The sequence below is a fragment of the Mustela erminea genome, chromosome 1 (assembly GCF_009829155.1).
Source record: "Mustela erminea isolate mMusErm1 chromosome 1, mMusErm1.Pri, whole genome shotgun sequence".
NCBI classification, from domain to species: domain Eukaryota; kingdom Metazoa; phylum Chordata; class Mammalia; order Carnivora; family Mustelidae; genus Mustela; species Mustela erminea.
This window is the reverse complement of record NC_045614.1, coordinates 76,763,393-76,768,131: the sequence shown is the minus strand read 5'-3', so window position 1 is coordinate 76,768,131 and position 4,739 is coordinate 76,763,393. Positions and strand designations below refer to the sequence as shown.

Genomic DNA, 4,739 nt, shown 5'->3' with positions numbered 1-4,739 from the left:
AAGTCAGAAGGAAACCACAGAACAGCCACCCCAGGATAGCACAGAGTCTGACCTAAGCCCACAAAAGCCAAAAGTAGCAAGGTTTGAGTTGAAAGCTTGGCCTAACACTTTGTCTCCAACTCACACCCTGGCACCTTTGGGCTTTGTCTTTTTTTAACAGCAGAGTGCCAGCCTCGAATTTTTAAACCTTAACTCTGAATTTCTTGACTCAGTGTGTTTAAGATAGACTTTGCATGTTACTATTTTGAAGCAGCTGTTTGTCAGAGCTGGGGAGGAGGGAGGGAATCAAAGCGGTTTAAGGGGAGGTGCTTGTCTTATAACTGAGACTGCTGAGCTACCAGATTCAAGCGAAGGTTTTGATTTGGGCAAGATGAACAGCCTCACTCTAAGGCAGGACTTCTCAGTCTGGGAGCCACTGACACGAGGGGCTGGGTGATTCCTTGTTGTGAGGGGCAGTCTTGTGCCTTATAGGATATGTAGCAGCATCCTTGTCTCTGCCCATCAGATGCGAGTAGCACCTGTTTCCCAGATGTGACTATAAAAATGTCTACAGATATTGCCAAATGTCCCCTGGGGGTACACTCACCCGGTTTGAGAACTGCTGCCCTAAATGAGTAAGCCTGAGCTCGTGATAGCTTTTTGTTTTTTTAAAAAAATATTTTATTTATTTATTTGACAGAGATCACAAGTAGGCAGAGAGGCAGGCAGAGAGAGAGAGAGGAGAAAGCAGGCTCCCTGTGGAGCAGAGAGCCCGATGCAGGGCTCGATCCCTGGACCCTAGGATCATGACCCGAGCTGAAGGCAGAGGTTTTAACCCACTGAGCCACCTAGGCGCCCCTTGTGATAGCCTTTTAAACTCATAAAAGAAAAAATAAAGGGATAATGGATAAACTTACCTAAATAAATTATCCTAATAGCAATTAAATGAAATAATGGGGGGAAAGAAATTCCACTTTTTAAAAATGTATTCCTTTGTTATATATATATATATATATATATATATATATATATATATATATAGTCTTCCTTTAAAAAACATTTTAAAAATGTCTTCCTTTGTATTTTATATATATAATATATTATATAATAATATAACATATCTATATCTATCTACCTCAGGAAAGAAAACATCAGAGGAAGGAGCCAGTCAAAACATAGGCTAACAAAGCAAACTGTGTAGAGAGTAAATTAACAGTAAAACCTAAAGGGAGCAAAATATACAACCCCCAACTATGCCTCCTTGGCATATGAGTTGTTCTAAACTGGTTATTTTTAAGAAACAGGTGAAGCTCTGAAAACTGAGAAGTTAACCCTTTTGTAAGAGACATTGACATTTATAAGAGAAATCTCCCCTTGTAAGGGTGTCTCCCGGTCTACACCAGAAGAGGGACAGGACTCAATCTCTAGAATACTCTCTATCAGTGGAGAAGGGCAGAGACTTAAATTTGCATAACAATCATACTTTTACTTACTGTGCTTTACCGGAAAACCTCCTGTAACTGACTCCTCACCCCTGAACATCATTTGTCTTTAGCAGATGTTATATAAGGTGATGGTTTGGGCCGCATTAAGGAGTCACTCAATTTTCCTGGGTGTATGCCATGTATTTATTTTTGTTTTTGTATTTATTTTTTGTTTAATTTGTTTTTATTATTTTTTGTTTAATAACCTATATAAGAGGTATATAACCCCTATAGGAGGTATATAGGTTATTAAACTTTTGTTTGGGTTTCTCCTGTTAATCTGTCTTTTTATTACATGGGTGTCTCAGCCAAGAATCTAGAAGGGTAGAGGGAAAATTATTTTTCCTCCTCTATAGGTTCCATGCACTCAGAGCAAAAAAACCCCAAGAAATCTACTGTTTTTAAGCTACTACATAATGATCTCCCCTCTTGCTTCAGGGACTCTGTTTTGTGCCTTAATACATGAGGTAGGCATTATTGTTCTCATTTTATTCATAATAAGCCAGATATGTAGAGGTATCTGTCTCTTGGCCAGGTTCACAGGGACAGAGGCAGGAATTATCCCCAGGTCTGCTTGGCTCCCAAGCCTGGGTTCTTCAGTTGCTGTGGTGTCTATATCTCACAGCTAGGAGAAGACAGTGGGGTTCTATGGAGCTTCATAAAGTAATCATCATATTTGTTATCTTACCTTCCATTGAACTCAGAGCTGGTTTTCTTCTGATGTCTCTGATTGTAGCTGATCATGTAGGGCATTCAAAGAAATTTTTGCCACACAGATATTGTAGGATTCTGTGCTTCTATTCAAAGCCATTCAGAGAAAGGAAGAAAGCCATGTCATTGTACTGAGCTGGCAGGAACTGTGGGAAAGGAAGCCCTCAAGCACTATTCTGTAGAACAGGGACTTCGATGTTTCTGGAAGGAAGTCCATATTAGCACAGGAGGATAGGATAAGGTAAGGGGGCATTAAGTGTAACTTTCTTATGATGGGCCCAGCAGATGTCATACTTGGGCATTATGTTCTCCAGGTCTTTCATTTTATAGAGAAGAGAAGTCTGATGGGACATCTAGGTGACTCAGTCAGTTAAGTGCCTGACTCTTCAGCACAGGTCTTGATTTCAGGGTTGTGAGTTCAAGCCCCATGTTGGCTCCTACTTTAAAGAGAGAGAGAGAGAGAGAGAGAAGTCTGAAAGTCTTTAATGGGGAAGACATGGGAATCTAAGGATCCAGACAAAAAATGTTACTATGAGGAGCTTGCCTTTGAACCTCTGACATTCTGCTAAGACAGTTAAGATTCTCTGGACTCAAACTAAACCTAGGCATCGTTCATTATTAAATAAAATGCCAATAGATGTGTGATACTCCAGGCATACTGATGGTGAATTTCACCTTAATTTACTACAGCTTTTCCCAAGAGCATGTTTTATAAGAATAAGGAAGAAGTTGATCAAGGTAAGTGGACGTTGGATTGGGCGGTAAGGATATGGATCTACCCAGAAGACACAGAACAGAAAAGAAGGGTGAGATGCTTGGACACATTCCATTTCATTCCTTTGCTCATGTATGCAATATATTTATTGCCTCTCCACGGTGTGCTAGGTACTGTGCTAGATGTTGGGTTGTAGTGATAAACAGAACAGTGGAGGAAATAACACTTTTCAAAGTAAACAAATAATTAAATTTATACTTAATCACTCTGATAATGACCCTGCAGAGAAGTACGGAAAGTACGGGGATCATTTGACAGGGTTACCTGGCTTGTCTGGGAGGTTAGGAAAGATTTCTCTGAGGATGGAATGTTTGAGGCAAGATCTGCAGGGTGAGTGAAGTAGCTAGGCAAAGTGGGGTGGGGAGGGTTTAGTGGTAGAGGATAGAGCTTGTGCAAAGATCCTGGAACAAGGAAAACCTGTGGTATTTGGAAGGATTGAAAACTGATTATTGAGGTTGGAACACACAGGGCAAGAAGAAAAATGTAGGATATGAGATAGAAAAAATGCGAAGGGGTCAGATCAGATTATCCTAAAAGAAATGTAATTTATATATTCAGATTCACTTTCTAATAAGATCTCTGATTACTTTGCAGAGAAGAGTCTGGATGAGGCCAGAGTTGACACCTGAGGAAGCTGTTGCAAAAGTCCTGACAATATTAGAGAATCGTGGTGGTCACAGAGATGGAGAGAAGCAGATAGATCAATGAGATGCTTAAGAGAATGAGCCCTCTCCAGGTCTTGGCCCCATCTGGAGCTCCAGGTTCTGAGGTGACTGTGAGACTAAATTATATGACATTCGTTTCTTGGGATCATTAAATGTCATACTTGGGCATCATGTTCTCCATGTCTTTCATTTTATAGAGAAGAGAAATCTGATGGGACATCTGGGTGACTCAGTCAGTTAAGTGCCTGACTCTTCAGCACAGGTCTTGATTTCAGGGTTGTGAGTTCAAACCCCGTGTTGGCTCCTACTTTAAAGAGAGAGAGAGAGAGAGAGAGAGAATGAGAGAAATAAGTGTGAAAGGTGAAGTGGATTATTCAAGTTCACATGAGAATGGCCTTAGTGGGACTAGAACCCAGGAACCAGCTAGTTGGGGATTGCTGAGGGTAGAGGATCAACATGTACAGATTCCTTACAGACATGGAAATGTGTTATAAATTGACATGGGTGATAGGAAGTGATACCACCCTAAACTCCATTTCTGCTACATGGTAGACCATATATTGAGTGTAAGAATAAATTGTCTTTACCTACCCCTTCTCTACCCATAGTAAGAAGAAGAATTTGGTCATAACTATCCTTGTCATCAACTAACATAAGAGAACTTTAATACAAAGCTAGGAAAGAATTGATGTGCAGGGATAGATTTTTTTTTTTTTTTTCCCTAAGCCTGATAAGACCAGGTTGTTGGTTCTTGAGAGCTTGTTTGGAGGTTCTAGCAGGGGAGCGCAGCTACTCGTATACCCTTGACCGAAGAACGTTCCTCTCTTCTATCGGGGAAGGTCGTCCTCTTCGACCGAGCGCGCAGCTTCCGGAGGGACGCACATGGAGCGGTGAGGGAGGAAGGAGACACCCGCCTAGCCAGCCAGGTCAGCCGAATCAACCCTGGCGATCAATGGGGTGACAGATGTCGCAGCCAGATCACCCTCATATCCCAGGTTGTTGGTTCTTAAGAAACAGAGGGCACAGAAGGAATTTGGATTTCTCATGCACATTAAAGGGAAGATTGATTAAGATAGGGTTCTTTGTTTACAAACTGGAGAAATAGACTCTGGCTAATTTAGGTAA

General features: G+C 41.1%; 1 long non-coding RNA gene across 1 annotated transcript; it reads left to right on the top strand.

Moving 5' to 3' along the window:
- Positions 1–2,145: 2,145 nt before the first annotated feature.
- LOC116600778 lies at positions 2,146–3,774 on the top strand. Its single transcript, XR_004289807.1, has 3 exons — positions 2,146–2,415; positions 2,865–2,912; positions 3,544–3,774. It is a non-coding gene; the product is annotated as an uncharacterized LOC116600778 (long non-coding RNA).
- The last annotated feature ends 965 nt before the right edge of the window (positions 3,775–4,739 follow it).